Source organism: Phalangium opilio, unplaced genomic scaffold (assembly GCF_054372755.1).
Source record: "Phalangium opilio isolate 3A_F unplaced genomic scaffold, DU_Popi_V2 ptg000088l_1, whole genome shotgun sequence".
NCBI lineage: Eukaryota > Metazoa > Arthropoda > Arachnida > Opiliones > Phalangiidae > Phalangium > Phalangium opilio.
Window position 1 is genome coordinate 1192551 of NW_028324193.1, and position 16783 is coordinate 1209333.

The 16783-nt window shown below is 40.3% G+C and overlaps 52 non-coding genes across 52 annotated transcripts; all 52 read left to right on the forward strand.

Moving 5' to 3' along the window:
- Window positions 1-210: 210 nt before the first annotated feature.
- Window positions 211-283, forward strand: TRNAR-UCG (transfer RNA arginine (anticodon UCG)). Its single transcript has one exon. It is a non-coding gene; the product is annotated as a tRNA-Arg (tRNA).
- A 419-nt stretch (window positions 284-702) lies between these two features.
- On the forward strand, window positions 703-775 carry TRNAR-ACG (transfer RNA arginine (anticodon ACG)). The gene has a single exon. It is a non-coding gene; the product is annotated as a tRNA-Arg (tRNA).
- Window positions 776-1024: 249 nt separating this feature from the next.
- TRNAR-UCG (transfer RNA arginine (anticodon UCG)) lies at window positions 1025-1097 on the forward strand. The gene has a single exon. It is a non-coding gene; the product is annotated as a tRNA-Arg (tRNA).
- Window positions 1098-1188: 91 nt separating this feature from the next.
- Window positions 1189-1261, forward strand: TRNAR-ACG (transfer RNA arginine (anticodon ACG)). The gene has a single exon. It is a non-coding gene; the product is annotated as a tRNA-Arg (tRNA).
- Window positions 1262-1516: 255 nt separating this feature from the next.
- TRNAR-ACG (transfer RNA arginine (anticodon ACG)) lies at window positions 1517-1589 on the forward strand. Its single transcript has one exon. It is a non-coding gene; the product is annotated as a tRNA-Arg (tRNA).
- Window positions 1590-1680: 91 nt separating this feature from the next.
- TRNAR-ACG (transfer RNA arginine (anticodon ACG)) lies at window positions 1681-1753 on the forward strand. The gene has a single exon. It is a non-coding gene; the product is annotated as a tRNA-Arg (tRNA).
- Window positions 1754-1844: 91 nt separating this feature from the next.
- Window positions 1845-1917, forward strand: TRNAR-ACG (transfer RNA arginine (anticodon ACG)). Its single transcript has one exon. It is a non-coding gene; the product is annotated as a tRNA-Arg (tRNA).
- Window positions 1918-2008: 91 nt separating this feature from the next.
- On the forward strand, window positions 2009-2081 carry TRNAR-ACG (transfer RNA arginine (anticodon ACG)). The gene has a single exon. It is a non-coding gene; the product is annotated as a tRNA-Arg (tRNA).
- A 249-nt stretch (window positions 2082-2330) lies between these two features.
- TRNAR-UCG (transfer RNA arginine (anticodon UCG)) lies at window positions 2331-2403 on the forward strand. Its single transcript has one exon. It is a non-coding gene; the product is annotated as a tRNA-Arg (tRNA).
- Window positions 2404-2822: 419 nt separating this feature from the next.
- Window positions 2823-2895, forward strand: TRNAR-ACG (transfer RNA arginine (anticodon ACG)). The gene has a single exon. It is a non-coding gene; the product is annotated as a tRNA-Arg (tRNA).
- Window positions 2896-3636: 741 nt separating this feature from the next.
- TRNAR-ACG (transfer RNA arginine (anticodon ACG)) lies at window positions 3637-3709 on the forward strand. Its single transcript has one exon. It is a non-coding gene; the product is annotated as a tRNA-Arg (tRNA).
- Window positions 3710-3800: 91 nt separating this feature from the next.
- On the forward strand, window positions 3801-3873 carry TRNAR-ACG (transfer RNA arginine (anticodon ACG)). Its single transcript has one exon. It is a non-coding gene; the product is annotated as a tRNA-Arg (tRNA).
- A 91-nt stretch (window positions 3874-3964) lies between these two features.
- Window positions 3965-4037, forward strand: TRNAR-UCG (transfer RNA arginine (anticodon UCG)). Its single transcript has one exon. It is a non-coding gene; the product is annotated as a tRNA-Arg (tRNA).
- Window positions 4038-4128: 91 nt separating this feature from the next.
- On the forward strand, window positions 4129-4201 carry TRNAR-ACG (transfer RNA arginine (anticodon ACG)). Its single transcript has one exon. It is a non-coding gene; the product is annotated as a tRNA-Arg (tRNA).
- A 249-nt stretch (window positions 4202-4450) lies between these two features.
- TRNAR-UCG (transfer RNA arginine (anticodon UCG)) lies at window positions 4451-4523 on the forward strand. Its single transcript has one exon. It is a non-coding gene; the product is annotated as a tRNA-Arg (tRNA).
- Window positions 4524-4778: 255 nt separating this feature from the next.
- Window positions 4779-4851, forward strand: TRNAR-ACG (transfer RNA arginine (anticodon ACG)). The gene has a single exon. It is a non-coding gene; the product is annotated as a tRNA-Arg (tRNA).
- Window positions 4852-4942: 91 nt separating this feature from the next.
- TRNAR-UCG (transfer RNA arginine (anticodon UCG)) lies at window positions 4943-5015 on the forward strand. The gene has a single exon. It is a non-coding gene; the product is annotated as a tRNA-Arg (tRNA).
- A 91-nt stretch (window positions 5016-5106) lies between these two features.
- TRNAR-ACG (transfer RNA arginine (anticodon ACG)) lies at window positions 5107-5179 on the forward strand. The gene has a single exon. It is a non-coding gene; the product is annotated as a tRNA-Arg (tRNA).
- Window positions 5180-5428: 249 nt separating this feature from the next.
- Window positions 5429-5501, forward strand: TRNAR-UCG (transfer RNA arginine (anticodon UCG)). The gene has a single exon. It is a non-coding gene; the product is annotated as a tRNA-Arg (tRNA).
- A 419-nt stretch (window positions 5502-5920) lies between these two features.
- On the forward strand, window positions 5921-5993 carry TRNAR-UCG (transfer RNA arginine (anticodon UCG)). The gene has a single exon. It is a non-coding gene; the product is annotated as a tRNA-Arg (tRNA).
- A 741-nt stretch (window positions 5994-6734) lies between these two features.
- TRNAR-UCG (transfer RNA arginine (anticodon UCG)) lies at window positions 6735-6807 on the forward strand. Its single transcript has one exon. It is a non-coding gene; the product is annotated as a tRNA-Arg (tRNA).
- Window positions 6808-7062: 255 nt separating this feature from the next.
- On the forward strand, window positions 7063-7135 carry TRNAR-ACG (transfer RNA arginine (anticodon ACG)). Its single transcript has one exon. It is a non-coding gene; the product is annotated as a tRNA-Arg (tRNA).
- Window positions 7136-7226: 91 nt separating this feature from the next.
- TRNAR-ACG (transfer RNA arginine (anticodon ACG)) lies at window positions 7227-7299 on the forward strand. Its single transcript has one exon. It is a non-coding gene; the product is annotated as a tRNA-Arg (tRNA).
- Window positions 7300-7390: 91 nt separating this feature from the next.
- TRNAR-ACG (transfer RNA arginine (anticodon ACG)) lies at window positions 7391-7463 on the forward strand. Its single transcript has one exon. It is a non-coding gene; the product is annotated as a tRNA-Arg (tRNA).
- A 249-nt stretch (window positions 7464-7712) lies between these two features.
- TRNAR-UCG (transfer RNA arginine (anticodon UCG)) lies at window positions 7713-7785 on the forward strand. Its single transcript has one exon. It is a non-coding gene; the product is annotated as a tRNA-Arg (tRNA).
- A 419-nt stretch (window positions 7786-8204) lies between these two features.
- On the forward strand, window positions 8205-8277 carry TRNAR-ACG (transfer RNA arginine (anticodon ACG)). Its single transcript has one exon. It is a non-coding gene; the product is annotated as a tRNA-Arg (tRNA).
- An 85-nt stretch (window positions 8278-8362) lies between these two features.
- Window positions 8363-8435, forward strand: TRNAR-UCG (transfer RNA arginine (anticodon UCG)). The gene has a single exon. It is a non-coding gene; the product is annotated as a tRNA-Arg (tRNA).
- Window positions 8436-8690: 255 nt separating this feature from the next.
- Window positions 8691-8763, forward strand: TRNAR-ACG (transfer RNA arginine (anticodon ACG)). The gene has a single exon. It is a non-coding gene; the product is annotated as a tRNA-Arg (tRNA).
- A 91-nt stretch (window positions 8764-8854) lies between these two features.
- On the forward strand, window positions 8855-8927 carry TRNAR-ACG (transfer RNA arginine (anticodon ACG)). The gene has a single exon. It is a non-coding gene; the product is annotated as a tRNA-Arg (tRNA).
- A 255-nt stretch (window positions 8928-9182) lies between these two features.
- On the forward strand, window positions 9183-9255 carry TRNAR-ACG (transfer RNA arginine (anticodon ACG)). The gene has a single exon. It is a non-coding gene; the product is annotated as a tRNA-Arg (tRNA).
- An 85-nt stretch (window positions 9256-9340) lies between these two features.
- TRNAR-UCG (transfer RNA arginine (anticodon UCG)) lies at window positions 9341-9413 on the forward strand. The gene has a single exon. It is a non-coding gene; the product is annotated as a tRNA-Arg (tRNA).
- Window positions 9414-10154: 741 nt separating this feature from the next.
- Window positions 10155-10227, forward strand: TRNAR-UCG (transfer RNA arginine (anticodon UCG)). The gene has a single exon. It is a non-coding gene; the product is annotated as a tRNA-Arg (tRNA).
- A 255-nt stretch (window positions 10228-10482) lies between these two features.
- Window positions 10483-10555, forward strand: TRNAR-ACG (transfer RNA arginine (anticodon ACG)). Its single transcript has one exon. It is a non-coding gene; the product is annotated as a tRNA-Arg (tRNA).
- A 91-nt stretch (window positions 10556-10646) lies between these two features.
- On the forward strand, window positions 10647-10719 carry TRNAR-ACG (transfer RNA arginine (anticodon ACG)). Its single transcript has one exon. It is a non-coding gene; the product is annotated as a tRNA-Arg (tRNA).
- Window positions 10720-10966: 247 nt separating this feature from the next.
- TRNAR-UCG (transfer RNA arginine (anticodon UCG)) lies at window positions 10967-11039 on the forward strand. The gene has a single exon. It is a non-coding gene; the product is annotated as a tRNA-Arg (tRNA).
- Window positions 11040-11780: 741 nt separating this feature from the next.
- TRNAR-UCG (transfer RNA arginine (anticodon UCG)) lies at window positions 11781-11853 on the forward strand. Its single transcript has one exon. It is a non-coding gene; the product is annotated as a tRNA-Arg (tRNA).
- Window positions 11854-12108: 255 nt separating this feature from the next.
- On the forward strand, window positions 12109-12181 carry TRNAR-ACG (transfer RNA arginine (anticodon ACG)). The gene has a single exon. It is a non-coding gene; the product is annotated as a tRNA-Arg (tRNA).
- Window positions 12182-12272: 91 nt separating this feature from the next.
- Window positions 12273-12345, forward strand: TRNAR-ACG (transfer RNA arginine (anticodon ACG)). The gene has a single exon. It is a non-coding gene; the product is annotated as a tRNA-Arg (tRNA).
- Window positions 12346-12436: 91 nt separating this feature from the next.
- On the forward strand, window positions 12437-12509 carry TRNAR-ACG (transfer RNA arginine (anticodon ACG)). The gene has a single exon. It is a non-coding gene; the product is annotated as a tRNA-Arg (tRNA).
- A 91-nt stretch (window positions 12510-12600) lies between these two features.
- Window positions 12601-12673, forward strand: TRNAR-ACG (transfer RNA arginine (anticodon ACG)). The gene has a single exon. It is a non-coding gene; the product is annotated as a tRNA-Arg (tRNA).
- Window positions 12674-13250: 577 nt separating this feature from the next.
- On the forward strand, window positions 13251-13323 carry TRNAR-ACG (transfer RNA arginine (anticodon ACG)). Its single transcript has one exon. It is a non-coding gene; the product is annotated as a tRNA-Arg (tRNA).
- Window positions 13324-13414: 91 nt separating this feature from the next.
- On the forward strand, window positions 13415-13487 carry TRNAR-ACG (transfer RNA arginine (anticodon ACG)). The gene has a single exon. It is a non-coding gene; the product is annotated as a tRNA-Arg (tRNA).
- A 247-nt stretch (window positions 13488-13734) lies between these two features.
- Window positions 13735-13807, forward strand: TRNAR-UCG (transfer RNA arginine (anticodon UCG)). The gene has a single exon. It is a non-coding gene; the product is annotated as a tRNA-Arg (tRNA).
- A 91-nt stretch (window positions 13808-13898) lies between these two features.
- Window positions 13899-13971, forward strand: TRNAR-ACG (transfer RNA arginine (anticodon ACG)). The gene has a single exon. It is a non-coding gene; the product is annotated as a tRNA-Arg (tRNA).
- A 249-nt stretch (window positions 13972-14220) lies between these two features.
- TRNAR-UCG (transfer RNA arginine (anticodon UCG)) lies at window positions 14221-14293 on the forward strand. Its single transcript has one exon. It is a non-coding gene; the product is annotated as a tRNA-Arg (tRNA).
- Window positions 14294-15033: 740 nt separating this feature from the next.
- Window positions 15034-15106, forward strand: TRNAR-UCG (transfer RNA arginine (anticodon UCG)). The gene has a single exon. It is a non-coding gene; the product is annotated as a tRNA-Arg (tRNA).
- A 419-nt stretch (window positions 15107-15525) lies between these two features.
- TRNAR-ACG (transfer RNA arginine (anticodon ACG)) lies at window positions 15526-15598 on the forward strand. Its single transcript has one exon. It is a non-coding gene; the product is annotated as a tRNA-Arg (tRNA).
- A 91-nt stretch (window positions 15599-15689) lies between these two features.
- Window positions 15690-15762, forward strand: TRNAR-ACG (transfer RNA arginine (anticodon ACG)). Its single transcript has one exon. It is a non-coding gene; the product is annotated as a tRNA-Arg (tRNA).
- A 246-nt stretch (window positions 15763-16008) lies between these two features.
- Window positions 16009-16081, forward strand: TRNAR-UCG (transfer RNA arginine (anticodon UCG)). Its single transcript has one exon. It is a non-coding gene; the product is annotated as a tRNA-Arg (tRNA).
- Window positions 16082-16172: 91 nt separating this feature from the next.
- Window positions 16173-16245, forward strand: TRNAR-ACG (transfer RNA arginine (anticodon ACG)). Its single transcript has one exon. It is a non-coding gene; the product is annotated as a tRNA-Arg (tRNA).
- Window positions 16246-16336: 91 nt separating this feature from the next.
- TRNAR-ACG (transfer RNA arginine (anticodon ACG)) lies at window positions 16337-16409 on the forward strand. The gene has a single exon. It is a non-coding gene; the product is annotated as a tRNA-Arg (tRNA).
- Window positions 16410-16500: 91 nt separating this feature from the next.
- On the forward strand, window positions 16501-16573 carry TRNAR-ACG (transfer RNA arginine (anticodon ACG)). The gene has a single exon. It is a non-coding gene; the product is annotated as a tRNA-Arg (tRNA).
- Window positions 16574-16783: the final 210 nt, after the last annotated feature.

Here is a 16783-nt window from a genome sequence, read left to right on the forward strand (position 1 = left end):
GGGAAATTTATAATATTGCAATGCTTCAATAGCATTTTGATCAACCTCTAGCGGGCCTGTGGCGCAATGGATAACGCGTTTGCCTACGGAGCAGAAGATTCCGGGTTCGAGCCCTGGCAAGCTCTTTTTTATTTTCGTAAAAGATCTTTTATGCGTCATAAAGAATGCATAAATACAACGTTTGGAAATTTTATTTATAAAACGAAGCAAGGGCTTGTGGCGTAATGGATAACGCGCCTGCCTTCGAAGCAGAAGATTCCAGGTTCGAGTCCTGGCAAGCTCGGTATTACCATTTAAAGATGATTCTTAGAGTATAACGGAAGGGAAATTTATAATATTTCAATGCTTCAATATCATTTTGATCAACCTCTAACGGGCTTGTGGCGCAATGGATAACACGTCTACCTACGGAGCAGAAGATTCCAGGTTCGAGTCCTGGCAAGCTCGGTATTACCATTTAAAGCTGATTATTAGAGTATAACGGAAGGGAAATTTATAATATTTCAATGCTTCAATATCATTTTGATCAACCTCTAACGGGCTTGTGGCGCAATGGATAACGGGTCTGCCTACGGAGCATAAGATTCCAGGTTCGAGTCCTGGCAAGCTCGGTATTAACATTTAAAGATGATTATTAGAGTATAACGGAAGGGAAATTTATAATATTGCAATGCTTCAATAGCATTTTGATCAACTTCTAACGAGCTTGAGGCGCAATGGATAACGCGTCTGCCTACGGAGCAGAAGATTCCAGGTTCGAGTCCTGGCAAGCTCGGTATTAACATTTAAAGATGATTATTAGAGTATAACGGAAGGGAAATTTATAATATTGCAATGCTTCAATAGCATTTTGATCAACCTCTAACGGGCTTGTGGCGCAATGGATAACACGTCTACCTACGGAACAGAAGATTCCAGGTTCGAGTCCTGGCAAGCTCTTTTTTATTTTCGTAAAAGATCTTTTATGCGTCATAATGAATGCATAAATACAACGTTTGGAAATTTTATTTATGATACGAAGCAAGGGCTTGTGGCGTAATGGATAACGCGCCTGCCTTCGAAGCAGAAGATTCCAGGTTCGAGTCCTGGCAAGCTCGGTATTAACATTTAAAGATGATTATTAGAGTATAACGGAAGGGAAATTTATAATATTGCAATGCTTAAATAGCATTTTGATCAACTTCTAACGAGCTTGAGGCGCAATGGATAACGCGTCTGCCTACGGAGCAGAAGATTCCAGGTTCGAGTCCTGGCAAGCTCGGTATTAACATTTAAAGATGATTATTAGAGTATAACGGAAGGGAAATTTATAATATTGCAATGCTTCAATAGCATTTTGATCAACCTCTAACGGGCTTGTGGCGCAATGGATAACACGTCTGCCTACGGAGCAGAAGATTCGAGGTTCGAGTCCTGGCAAGCTCGGTATTAACATTTAAAGATGATTATTAGAGTATAACGGAAGGGGAATTTATAATATTGCAATGCTTCAATAGCATTTTGATCAACCTCTAACGGGCTTGTGGCGCAATGGATAACGCGTCTGCCTACGGAGCATAAGATTCCAGGTTCGAGTCCTGGCAAGCTCGGTATTAACATTTAAAGATGATTATTAGAGTATAACAGAAGGGAAATTTATAATATTTCAATGCTTCAATATCATTTTGATCAACCTCTAACGGGCTTGTGGCGCAATGGATAACGCGTCTGCCTACGGAGCATAAGATTCCAGGTTCGAGTCCTGGCAAGCTCGGTATTAAAATTTAAAGATGATTATTAGAGTATAATGGAAGGGGAATTTATAATATTGCAATGCTTCAATAGCATTTTGATCAACCTCTAACGGGCTTGTGGCGCAATGGATAACGCGTCTGCCTACGGAGCATAAGATTCCAGGTTCGAGTCCTGGCAAGCTCGGTATTAACATTTAAAGATGATTATTAGAGTATAACGGAAGGGAAATTTATAATATTGCAATGCTTCAATAGCATTTTGATCAACTTCTAACGAGCTTGAGGCGCAATGGATAACGCGTCTGCCTACGGAGCAGAAGATTCCAGGTTCGAGTCCTGGCAAGCTCGGTATTAACATTTAAAGATGATTATTAGAGTATAACGGAAGGGAAATTTATAATATTGCAATGCTTCAATAGCATTTTGATCAACCTCTAACGGGCTTGTGGCGCAATGGATAACACGTCTACCTACGGAACAGAAGATTCCAGGTTCGATTCCTGGCAAGCTCTTTTTTATTTTCGTAAAAGATCTTTTATGCGTCATAATGAATGCATAAATACAACGTTTGGAAATTTTATTTATAATACGAAGCAAGGGCTTGTGGCGTAATGGATAACGCGCCTGCCTTCGAAGCAGAAGATTCCAGGTTCGAGTCCTGGCAAGCTCGGTATTACCATTTAAAGATGATTCTTAGAGTATAACGGAAGGGAAATTTATAATATTTCAATGCTTCAATATCATTTTGATCAACCTCTAACGGGCTTGTGGCGCAATGGATAACACGTCTACCTACGGAGCAGAAGATTCCAGGTTCGAGTCCTGGCAAGCTCGGTATTACCATTTAAAGCTGATTATTAGAGTATAACGGAAGGGAAATTTATAATATTTCAATGCTTCAATATCATTTTGATCAACCTCTAACGGGCTTGTGGGGCAATGGATAACGCGTCTGCCTACGGAGCAGAAGATTCGAGGTTCGAGTCCTGGCAAGCTCGGTATTAACATTTAAAGATGATTATTAGAGTATAACAGAAGGGAAATTTATAATATTTCAATGCTTCAATATCATTTTGATCAACCTCTAACGGGCTTGTGGCGCAATGGATAACGCGTCTGCCTACGGAGCATAAGATTCCAGGTTCGAGTCCTGGCAAGCTCGGTATTAAAATTTAAAGATGATTATTAGAGTATAACGGAAGGGAAATTTATAATATTGCAATGCTTCAATAGCATTTTGATCAACCTCTAACGGGCCTGTGGCGCAATGGATAACGCGTCTGCCGACGAAGCATAAGATTCCAGGTTCGAGTCCTGGCAAGCTCGGTATTACCATTAAAAGATGATTATTGGAGTATAACGGAAGGGAAATTTATAATATTGCAATGCTTCAATAGCATTTTGATCAACCTCTAGCGGGCCTGTGGCGCAATGGATAACGCGTTTGCCTACGGAGCAGAAGATTCCGGGTTCGAGTCCTGGCAAGCTCTTTTTTATTTTCGTAAAAGACCTTTTATGCGTCATAAAGAATGCATAAATACAACGTTTGGAAATTTTATTTATAAAACGAAGCAAGGGCTTGTGGCGTAATGGATAACGCGCCTGCCTTCGAAGCAGAAGATTCCAGGTTCGAGTCCGTGCAAGCTCGGTATTACCATTTAAAGATGATTCTTAGAGTATAACGGAAGGGAAATTTATAATATTTCAATGCTTCAATATCATTTTGATCAACCTCTAACGGGCTTGTGGCGCAATGGATAACGGGTCTGCCTACGGAGCATAAGATTCCAGGTTCGAGTCCTGGCAAGCTCGGTATTAACATTTAAAGATGGTTATTAGAGTATAACGGAAGGGAAATTTATAATATTGCAATGCTTCAATAGCATTTTGATCAACTTCTAACGAGCTTGAGGCGCAATGGATAACGCGTCTGCCTACGGAGCAGAAGATTCCAGGTTCGAGTCCTGGCAAGCTCGGTATTAACATTTAAAGATGATTATTAGAGTATAACGGAAGGGAAATTTATAATATTTCAATGCTTCAATATCATTTTGATCAACCTCTAACGGGCTTGTGGCGCAATGGATAACGCGTCTGCCTACGGAGCATAAGATTCCAGGTTCGAGTCCTGGCAAGCTCGGTATTAAAATTTAAAGATGATTATTAGAGTATATCGGAAGGGAAATTTATAATATTTCAATGCTTCAATATCATTTTGATCAATCTCTAACGGGCTTGTGGCGTAATGGATAACGCGTCTGCCTTCGAAGCAGAAGATTCCAGGTTCGAGTCCTGGCAAGATCGGTATTACCATTTAAAGATGATTATTAGAGTATAACGGAAGGGAAATTTATAATATTTCAATGCTTCAATATCATTTTGATCAACCTCTAACGGGCTTGTGGCGCAATGGATAACGCGTCTGCCTACGGAGCATAAGATTCCAGGTTCGAGTCCTGGCAAGCTCGGTATTACCATTTAAAGATGATTATTGGAGTATAACGGAAGGGAAATTTTTAATATTGCAATGCTTCAATAGCATTTTGATCAAGCTCTAGCGGGCCTGTGGCGCAATGGATAACGCGTTTGCCTACGGAGCAGAAGATTCCTGGTTCGAGTCCTGGCAAGCTCTTTTTTATTTTCGTAAAAGATCTTTTATGCGTCATAAGGAATGCATAAATACAACGTTTGGAAATTTTATTTATAATACGAAGCAAGGGCTTGTGGCGTAATGGATAACGCGCCTGCCTTCGAAGCAGAAGATTCCGGGTTCGAGTCCTGGCAAGCTCGGTATTACCATTTAAAGATGATTCTTAGAGTATAACGGAAGGGAAATTTATAATATTTCAATGCTTCAATATCATTTTGATCAACCTCTAACGGGCTTGTGGCGCAATGGATAACGCGTCTACCTACGGAGCAGAAGATTCCAGAATCGAGTCCTGGCAAGCTCGGTATTACCATTTAAAGCTGATAATTAGAGTATAACGGAAGGGAAATTTATTATGTTTCAATGCTTCAATATCATTTTGATCAACCACTAACGGGCTTGTGGCGCATTGGATAACGCGTCTGCCTACGGAGCAGAAGATTCCAGGTTCGAGTCCTGGCAAGCTCGGTATTAACATTTAAAGATGATTATTAGAGTATAACGGAAGGGGAATTTATAATATTGCAATGCTTCAATAGCATTTTGATCTACTTCTAACGGGCTTGTGGCGTAATTGTTAACGCGTCTGCCCTCGAAGCAGAAGGTTCCAGGTTCGAGTCCTGGCAAGCTCGGTAATACCATTTAAAGATGATTATTAGAGTATAACAGAAGGGAAATTTATAATATTTCAATGCTTCAATATCATTTTGATCAACCTCTTACGGGCTTGTGGCGCAATGGATAACGCGTCTGCCTACGGAGCATAAGATTCCAGGTTCGAGTCCTGGCAAGCTCGGTATTACCATTAAAAGATGATTATTGGAGTATAACGGAAGGGAAATTTATAATATTGCAATGCTTCAATAGCATTTTGATCAACCTCTAGCGGGCCTGTGGCGCAATGGATAACGCGTTTGCCTACGGAGCAGAAGATTCCGGGTTCGAGTCCTGGCAAGCTCTTTTTTATTTTCGTAAAAGATCTTTTATGCGTCATAAAGAATGCATAAATACAACGTTTGGAAATTTTATTTATAAAACGAAGCAAGGGCTTGTGGCGTAATGGATAACGCGCCTGCCTTCGAAGCAGAAGATTCCAGGTTCGAGTCCTGGCAAGCTCGGTATTACCATTTAAAGATGATTCTTAGAGTATAACGGAAGGGAAATTTATAATATTTCAATGCTTCAATATCATTTTGATCAACCTCTAACGGGCTTGTGGCGCAATGGATAACGCGTCTACCTACGGAGCAGAAGATTCCAGAATCGAGTCCTGGCAAGCTCGGTATTACCATTTAAAGCTGATTATTAGAGTATAGCGGAAGGAAAATTTATTATGTTTCAATGCTTCAATATCATTTTGATCAACCACTAACGGGTTTGTGGCGCATTGGATAACGCGTCTGCCTACGGAGCGGAAGATTCCAGGTTCGAGTCCTGGCAAGCTCGGTATTAACATTTAAAGATGATTATTAGAGTATAACGGAAGGGGAATTTATAATATTGCAATGCTTTAATAGCATTTTGATCTACTTCTAACGGGCTTGTGGCGTAATTGTTAACGCGTCTGCCCTCGAAGCAGATGGTTCCAGGTTCGAGTCCTGGCAAGCTCGGTAATACCATTTAAAGATGATTATTAGAGTATAACAGAAGGGAAATTTATAATATTTCAATGCTTCAATATCATTTTGATCAACCTCTAACGGGCCTGTGGCGCAATGGATAACGCGTCTGCCGACGAAGCATAAGATTCCAGGTTCGAGTCCTGGCAAGCTCGGTATTACCATTTAAAGCTGATTATTAGAGTATAACGGAAGGGAAATTTATAATATTTCAATGCTTCAATATCATTTTGATCAACCTCTAACGGGCTTGTGGCGCAATGGATAACGGGTCTGCCTACGGAGCATAAGATTCCAGGTTCGAGTCCAGGCAAGCTCGGTATTAACATTTAAAGATGATTATTAGAGTATAACGGAAGGGAAGTTTATAATATTGCAATGCTTCAATAGCATTTTGATCAACTTCTAACGAGCTTGAGGCGCAATGGATAACGAGTCTGCCTACGGAGCAGAAGATTCCAGGTTCGAGTCCTGGCAAGCTCGGTATTAACATTTAAAGATGATTATTAGAGTATAACGGAAGGGAAATTTATAATATTGCAATGCTTCAATAGCATTTTGATCAACCTCTAACGGGCTTGTGGCGCAATGGATAACACGTCTACCTACGGAACAGAAGATTCCAGGTTCGAGTCCTGGCAAGCTCTTTTTTATTTTCGTAAAAGATCTTTTATGCGTCATAATGAATGCATAAATACAACGTTTGGAAATTTTATTTATAATACGAAGCAAGGGCTTGTGGCGTAATGGATAACGCGCCTGCCTTCGAAGCAGAAGATTCCAGGTTCGAGTCCTGGCAAGCTCGGTATTACCATTTAAAGATGATTCTTAGAGTATAACGGAAGGGAAATTTATAATATTTCAATGCTTCAATATCATTTTGATCAACCTCTAACGGGCTTGTGGCGCAATGGATAACACGTCTACCTACGGAGCAGAAGATTCCAGGTTCGAGTCCTGGCAAGCTCGGTATTACCATTTAAAGCTGATTATTAGAGTATAACGGAAGGGAAATTTATAATATTTCAATGCTTCAATATCATTTTGATCAACCTCTAACGGGCTTGTGGCGCAATGGATAACGCGTCTGCCTACGGAGCAGAAGATTCGAGGTTCGAGTCCTGGCAAGCTCGGTATTAACATTTAAAGATGATTATTAGTGTATAACGGAAGGGGAATTTATAATATTGCAATGCTTCAATAGCATTTTGATCAACCTCTAACGGGCTTGTGGCGCAATGGATAACGCGTCTGCCTACGGAGCATAAGATTCCAGGTTCGAGTCCTGGCAAGCTCGGTATTAACATTTAAAGATGATTATTAGAGTATAACAGAAGGGAAATTTATAATATTTCAATGCTTCAATATCATTTTGATCAACCTCTAACGGGCTTGTGGCGCAATGGATAACGCGTCTGCCTACGGAGCATAAGATTCCAGGTTCGAGTCCTGGCAAGCTCGGTATTAAAATTTAAAGATGATTATTAGAGTATAACGGAAGGGAAATTTATAATATTGCAATGCTTCAATAGCATTTTGATCAACCTCTAGCGGGCCTGTGGCGCAATGGATAACGCGTTTGCCTACGGAGCAGAAGATTCCGGGTTCGAGTCCTGGCAAGCTCTTTTTTATTTTCGTAAAAGACCTTTTATGCGTCATAAAGAATGCATAAATACAACGTTTGGAAATTTTATTTATAAAACGAAGCAAGGGCTTGTGGCGTAATGGATAACGCGCCTGCCTTCGAAGCAGAAGATTCCAGGTTCGAGTCCTGGCAAGCTCGGTATTACCATTTAAAGATGATTCTTAGAGTATAACGGAAGGGAAATTTATAATATTTCAATGCTTCAATATCATTTTGATCAACCTCTAACGGGCTTGTGGCGCAATGGATAACACGTCTACCTACGGAGCAGAAGATTCCAGGTTCGAGTCCTGGCAAGCTCGGTATTACCATTTAAAGCTGATTATTAGAGTATAACGGAAGGGAAATTTATAATATTTCAATGCTTCAATATCATTTTGATCAACCTCTAACGGGCTTGTGGCGCAATGGACAACGGGTCTGCCTACGGAGCATAAGATTCCAGGTTCGAGTCCTGGCAAGCTCGGTATTAACATTTAAAGATGATTATTAGAGTATAACGGAAGGGAAATTTATAATATTGCAATGCTTCAATAGCATTTTGATCAACTTCTAACGAGCTTGAGGCGCAATGGATAACGCGTCTGCCTACGGAGCAGAAGATTCCAGGTTCGAGTCCTGGCAAGCTCTTTTTTATTTTCGTAAAAGATCTTTTATGCGTCATAATGAATGCATAAATACAACGTTTGGAAATTTTATTTATAATACGAAGCAAGGGCTTGTGGCGTAATGGATAACGCGCCTGCCTTCGAAGCAGAAGATTCCAGGTTCGAGTCCTGGCAAGCTCGGTATTACCATTTAAAGATGATTCTTAGAGTATAACGGAAGGGAAATTTATAATATTTCAATGCTTCAATATCATTTTGATCAACCTCTAACGGGCTTGTGGCGCAATGGATAACACGTCTACCTACGGAGCAGAAGATTCCAGGTTCGAGTCCTGGCAAGCTCGGTATTACCATTTAAAGCTGATTATTAGAGTATAACGGAAGGGAAATTTATAATATTTCAATGCTTCAATATCATTTTGATCAACCTCTAACGGGCTTGTGGCGCAATGGATAACGCGTCTGCCTACGGAGCAGAAGATTCGAGGTTCGAGTCCTGGCAAGCTCGGTATTAACATTTAAAGATGATTATTAGTGTATAACGGAAGGGGAATTTATAATATTGCAATGCTTCAATAGCATTTTGATCAACCTCTAACGGGCTTGTGGCGCAATGGATAACGCGTCTGCCTACGGAGCATAAGATTCCAGGTTCGAGTCCTGGCAAGCTCGGTATTAACATTTAAAGATGATTATTAGAGTATAACAGAAGGGAAATTTATAATATTTCAATGCTTCAATATCATTTTGATCAACCTCTAACGGGCTTGTGGCGCAATGGATAACGGGTCTGCCTACGGAGCATAAGATTCCAGGTTCGAGTCCTGGCAAGCTCGGTATTAACATTTAAAGATGATTATTAGAGTATAACGGAAGGGAAATTTATAATATTGCAATGCTTCAATAGCATTTTGATCAACTTCTAACGAGCTTGAGGCGCAATGGATAACGCGTCTGCCTACGGAGCAGAAGATTCCAGGTTCGAGTCCTGGCAAGCTCTTTTTTATTTTCGTAAAAGATCTTTTATGCGTCATAATGAATGCATAAATACAACGTTTGGAAATTTTATTTATAATACGAAGCAAGGGCTTGTGGCGTAATGGATAACGCGCCTGCCTTCGAAGCAGAAGATTCCAGGTTCGAGTCCTGGCAAGCTCGGTATTACCATTTAAAGATGATTCTTAGAGTATAACGGAAGGGAAATTTATAATATTTCAATGCTTCAATATCATTTTGATCAACCTCTAACGGGCTTGTGGCGCAATGGATAACACGTCTACCTACGGAGCAGAAGATTCCAGGTTCGAGTCCTGGCAAGCTCGGTATTACCATTTAAAGCTGATTATTAGAGTATAACGGAAGGGAAATTTATAATATTTCAATGCTTCAATATCATTTTGATCAACCTCTAACGGGCTTGTGGCGCAATGGACAACGGGTCTGCCTACGGAGCATAAGATTCCAGGTTCGAGTCCTGGCAAGCTCGGTATTAACATTTAAAGATGATTATTAGAGTATAACGGAAGGGAAATTTATAATATTGCAATGCTTCAATAGCATTTTGATCAACTTCTAACGAGCTTGAGGCGCAATGGATAACGCGTCTGCCTACGGAGCAGAAGATTCCAGGTTCGAGTCCTGGCAAGGTCGGTATTAACATTTAAAGATGATTATTAGAGTATAACGGAAGGGAAATTTATAATATTGCAATGCTTCAATAGCATTTTGATCAACCTCTAACGGGCTTGTGGCGCAATGGATAACACGTCTACCTACGGAACAGAAGATTCCAGGTTCGAGTCCTGGCAAGCTCTTTTTTATTTTCGTAAAAGATCTTTTATGCGTCATAATGAATGCATAAATACAACGTTTGGAAATTTTATTTATAATACGAAGCAAGGGCTTGTGGCGTAATGTATAACGCGCCTGCCTTCGAAGCAGAAGATTCCAGGTTCGAGTCCTGGCAAGCTCGGTATTACCATTTAAAGATGATTCTTTGAGTATAACGGAAGGGAAATTTATAATATTTCAATGCTTCAATATCATTTTGATCAACCTCTAACGGGCTTGTGGCGCAATGGATAACACGTCTACCTACGGAGCAGAAGATTCCAGGTTCGAGTCCTGGCAAGCTCGGTATTACCATTTAAAGCTGATTATTAGAGTATAACGGAAGGGAAATTTATAATATTTCAATGCTTCAATATCATTTTGATCAACCTCTAACGGGCTTGTGGCGCAATGGATAACGCGTCTGCCTACGGAGCAGAAGATTCGAGGTTCGAGTCCTGGCAAGCTCGGTATTAACATTTAAAGATGATTATTAGAGTATAACGGAAGGGGAATTTATAATATTGCAATGCTTCAATAGCATTTTGATCAACCTCTAACGGGCTTGTGGCGCAATGGATAACGCGTCTGCCTACGGAGCATAAGATTCCAGGTTCGAGTCCTGGCAAGCTCGATATTAACATTTAAAGATGATTATTAGAGTATAACGGAAGGGAAATTTATAATATTGCAATGCTTCAATAGCATTTTGATCAACCTCTAACGGGCTTGCGGCGCAATGGATAACGCGTCTTCCTACAGAGGAGAAGATTCCAGGATCGAGTCCTGGCAAGCTCTTTTTTTTTCGTAATAGATCTTTTATGCGTCATAAAGAATGCATAAATACAATGTTTGGAAATTTTATTTATAATACGAAGCAAGGGCTTGTGGCGTAATGCATAACGCGTCTGCCTTCGAAGCAGAAGATTCCAGGTTCGAGTCCTGGCAAGCTCGGTATTACCATTTAAAGATGATTCTTAGAGTATAACGGAAGGGAAATTTATAATATTTCAATGCTTCAATATCATTTTGATCAACCTCTAACGGGCTTGTGGCGCAATGGATAACACGTCTACCTACGGAGCAGAAGATTCCAGGTTCGAGTCCTGGCAAGCTCGGTATTACCATTTAAAGCTGATTATTAGAGTATAACGGAAGGGAAATTTATAATATTTCAATGCTTCAATATCATTTTGATCAACCTCTAACGGGCTTGTGGCGCAATGGATAACGGGTCTGCCTACGGAGCATAAGATTCCAGGTTCGAGTCCAGGCAAGCTCGGTATTAACATTTAAAGATGATTATTAGAGTATAACGGAAGGGAAATTTATAATATTGCAATGCTTCAATAGCATTTTGATCAACTTCTAACGAGCTTGAGGCGCAATGGATAACGAGTCTGCCTACGGAGCAGAAGATTCCAGGTTCGAGTCCTGGCAAGCTCGGTATTAACATTTAAAGATGATTATTAGAGTATAACGGAAGGGAAATTTATAATATTGCAATGCTTCAATAGCATTTTGATCAACCTCTAACGGGCTTGTGGCGCAATGGATAACACGTCTACCTACGGAACAGAAGATTCCAGGTTCGAGTCCTGGCAAGCTCTTTTTTATTTTCGTAAAAGATCTTTTATGCGTCATAATGAATGCATAAATACAACGTTTGGAAATTTTATTTATAATACGAAGCAAGGGCTTGTGGCGTAATGGATAACGCGCCTGCCTTCGAAGCAGAAGATTCCAGGTTCGAGTCCTGGCAAGCTCGGTATTACCATTTAAAGATGATTCTTAGAGTATAACGGAAGGGAAATTTATAATATTTCAATGCTTCAATATCATTTTGATCAACCTCTAACGGGCTTGTGGCGCAATGGATAACACGTCTACCTACGGAGCAGAAGATTCCAGGTTCGAGTCCTGGCAAGCTCGGTATTACCATTTAAAGCTGATTATTAGAGTATAACGGAAGGGAAATTTATAATATTTCAATGCTTCAATATCATTTTGATCAACCTCTAACGGGCTTGTGGCGCAATGGATAACGCGTCTGCCTACGGAGCATAAGATTCCAGGTTCGAGTCCTGGCAAGCTCGGTATTAACATTTAAAGATGATTATTAGAGTATAACGGAAGGGGAATTTATAATATTGCAATGCTTCAATAGCATTTTGATCAACCTCTAACGGGCTTGTGGCGCAATGGATAACGCGTCTGCCTACGGAGCAGAAGATTCGAGGTTCGAGTCCTGGCAAGCTCGGTATTAACATTTAAAGATGATTATTAGAGTATAACGGAAGGGGAATTTATAATATTGCAATGCTTCAATAGCATTTTGATCAACCTCTAGCGGGCTTGTGGCGCAATGGATAACGCGTCTGCCTACGGAGCATAAGATTCCAGGTTCGAGTCCTGGCAAGCTCGGTATTAACATTTAAAGATGATTATTAGAGTATAACAGAAGGGAAATTTATAATATTTCAATGCTTCAATATCATTTTGATCAACCTCTAACGGGCTTGTGGCGCAATGGATAACGCGTCTGCCTACGGAGCATAAGATTCCAGGTTCGAGTCCTGGCAAGCTCGGTATTAAAATTTAAAGATGATTATTAGAGTATAACGGAAGGGAAATTTATAATATTGCAATGCTTCAATAGCATTTTGATCAACCTCTAACGGGCCTGTGGCGCAATGGATAACGCGTCTGCCGACGAAGCATAAGATTCCAGGTTCGAGTCCTGGCAAGCTTCGTATTACCATTAAAAGATGATTATTGGAGTATAACGGAAGGGAAATTTATAATATTGCAATGCTTCAATAGCATTTTGATCAACCTCTAGCGGGCCTGTGGCGCAATGGATAACGCGTTTGCCTACGGAGCAGAAGATTCCGGGTTCGAGTCCTGGCAAGCTCTTTTTTATTTTCGTAAAAGACCTTTTATGCGTCATAAAGAATGCATAAATACAACGTTTGGAAATTTTATTTATAAAACGAAGCAAGGGCTTGTGGCGTAATGGATAACGCGCCTGCCTTCGAAGCAGAAGATTCGAGGTTCGAGTCCTGGCAAGCTCGGTATTAACATTTAAAGATGATTATTAGAGTATAACGGAAGGGGAATTTATAATATTGCAATGCTTCAATAGCATTTTGATCAACCTCTAACGGGCTTGTGGCGCAATGGATAACGCGTCTGCCTACGGAGCATAAGATTCCAGGTTCGAGTCCTGGCAAGCTCGGTATTAACATTTAAAGATGATTATTAGAGTATAACGGAAGGGAAATTTATAATATTGCAATGCTTCAATAGCATTTTGATCAACTTCTAACGGGCTTGTGGCGCAATGGATAACGCGTCTGCCTACGGAGCAGAAGATTCCAGGTTCGAGTCCTGGCAAGCTCGATATTAACATTTAAAGATGATTATTAGAGTATAACGGAAGGGAAATTTATAATATTGCAATGCTTCAATAGCATTTTGATCAACCTCTAACGGGCTTGCGGCGCAATGGATAACGCGTCTTCCTACAGAGGAGAAGATTCCAGGATCGAGTCCTGGCAAGCTCTTTTTTTTTCGTAATAGATCTTTTATGCGTCATAAAGAATGCATAAATACAATGTTTGGAAATTTTATTTATAATACGAAGCAAGGGCTTGTGGCGTAATGCATAACGCGTCTGCCTTCGAAGCAGAAGATTCCAGGTTCGAGTCCTGGCAAGCTCGGTATTACCATTTAAAGCTGATTATTAGAGTATAACGGAAGGGAAATTTATAATATTTCAATGGTTCGATATCATTTTGATCAAACTCTAACGGGCTTGTGGCGCAATGGATAACGCGTCTGCCTACGGAGCATAAGAGTCCAGGTTCAAGTCCTGGCAAGCTCGATATTAACATTTAAAGATGATTATTAGACTATAACGGAAGGGAAATTTATAATATTGCAATGCTTCAATAGCATTTTGATCAACCTCTAGCGGGCCTGTGGCGCAATGGATAACGCGTTTGCCTACGGAGCAGAAGATTCCGGGTTCGAGTCCTGGCAAGCTCTTTTTTATTTTCGTAAAAGACCTTTTATGCGTCATAAAGAATGCATAAATACAACGTTTGGAAATTTTATTTATAAAACGAAGCAAGGGCTTGTGGCGTAATGGATATCGCGCCTGCCTTCGAAGCAGAAGATTCCAGGTTCAAGTCCTGGCAAGCTCGGTATTACCATTTAAAGATGATTCTTAGAGTATAACGGAAGGGAAATTTATAATATTTCAATGCTTCAATATCATTTTGATCAACCTCCAACGGGCTTGTGGCGCAATGGATAACACGTCTACCTACGGAGCAGAAGATTCCAGGTTCGAGTCCTGGCAAGCTCGGTATTACCATTTAAAGCTGATTATTAGAGTATTACGGAAGGGAAATTTATAATATTTCAATGCTTCAATATCATTTTGATCAACCTCTAACGGGCTTGTGGCGCAATGGATAACGGGTCTGCCTACGGAGCATAAGATTCCAGGTTCGAGTCCTGGCAAGCTCGGTATTAACATTTAAAGATGATTATTAGAGTATAACGGAAGGGAAATTTTTAATATTGCAATGCTTCAATAGCATTTTGATCAACTTCTAACGAGCTTGAGGCGCAATGGATAACGCGTCTGCCTACGGAGCAAAGATTCCAGGTTCGAGTCCTGGCAAGCTCGGTATTAACATTTAAAGATGATTATTAGAGTATAACGGAAGGGAAATTTATAATATTGCAATGCTTCAATAGCATTTTGATCAACCTCTAACGGGCTTGTGGCGCAATGGATAACACGTCTACCTACGGAACAGAAGATTCCAGGTTCGAGTCCTGGCAAGCTCTTTTTTATTTTCGTAAAAGATCTTTTATGCGTCATAATGAATGCATAAATACAACGTTTGGAAATTTTATTTATAATACGAAGCAAGGGCTTGTGGCGTAATGGATAACGCGCCTGCCTTCGAAGCAGAAGATTCCAGGTTCGAGTCCTGGCAAGCTCGGTATTACCATTTAAAGATGATTCTTAGAGTATAACGGAAGGGAAATTTATAATATTTCAATGCTTCAATATCATTTTGATCAACCTCTAACGGGCTTGTGGCGCAATGGATAACACGTCTACCTACGGAGCAGAAGATTCCAGGTTCGAGTCCTGGCAAGCTCGGTATTACCATTTAAAGCTGATTATTAGAGTATAACGGAAGGGAAATTTATAATATTTCAATGCTTCAATATCATTTTGATCAACCTCTAACGGGCATGTGGCGCAATGGATAACGCGTCTGCCTACGGAGCAGAAGATTCGAGGTTCGAGTCCTGGCAAGCTCGGTATTAACATTTAAAGATGATTATTAGAGTATAACGGAAGGGGAATTTATAATATTGCAATGCTTCAATAGCATTTTGATCAACCTCTAACGGGCTTGTGGCGCAATGGATAACGCGTCTGCCTACGGAGCATAAGATTCCAGGTTCGAGTCCTGGCAAGCTCGGTATTAACATTTAAAGATGATTATTAGAGTATAACGGAAGGGAAATTTATAATATTGCAATGCTTCAATAGCATTTTGATCAACTTCTAACGGGCTTGTGGCGCAATGGATAACGCGTCTGCCTACGGAGCAGAAGATTCCAGGTTCGAGTCCTGGCAAGCTCGATATTAACATTTAAAGATGATTATTAGAGTATAACGGAAGGGAAATTTATAATATTGCAATGCTTCAATAGCATTTTGATCAACCTCTAACGGGCTTGCGGCGCAATGGATAACGCGTCTTTCTACAGAGTAGAAGATTCCAGGATCGAGTCCTGGCAAGCTCTTTTTTTTCGTAATAGATCTTTTATGCGTCATAAAGAATGCATAAATACAATGTTTGGAAATTTTATTTATAATACGAAGCAAGGGCTTGTGGCGTAATGGATAACGCGCCTGCCTTCGAAGCAGAAGATTCCAGGTTCGAGTCCTGGCAAGCTCGGTATTACCATTTAAAGGTGATTATTAGAGTATAACGGAAGGGAAATTTATAATATTTCAATGCTTTAATATCATTTTGATCAACCTCTAACGGGCTTGTGGCGCAATGGATAACGCGTCTGCCTACGGAGCAGAAGATTCGAGGTTCGAGTCCTGGCAAGCTCGGTAATAACATTTAAAGATGATTATTAGAGTATAACGGAAGGGGAATTTATAATATTGCAATGCTTCAATAGCATTTTGATCAACCTCTAACGGGCTTGTGGCGCAATGGATAACGCGTCTGCCTACGGAGCATAAGATTCCAGGTTCGAGTCCTGGCAAGCTCGGTATTAACATTTAAAGATGATTATTAGAGTATAACGGAAGGGAAATTTATAATATTGCAATGCTTCAATAGCATTTTGATCAACTTCTAACGGGCTTGTGGCGCAATGGATAACGCGTCTGCCTACGGAGCAGAAGATTCCAGGTTCGAGTCCTGGCAAGCTCGATATTAACATTTAAAGATGATTATTAGAGTATAACGGAAGGGAAATTTATAATATTGCAATGCTTCAATAGCATTTTGATCAACCTCTAACGGGCTTGCGGCGCAATGGATAACGCGTCTTCCTACAGAGGAGAAGATTCCAGGATCGAGTCCTGGCAAGCTCTTTTTTTTGCGTAATAGATCTTTTATGCGTCATAAAGAATGCATAAA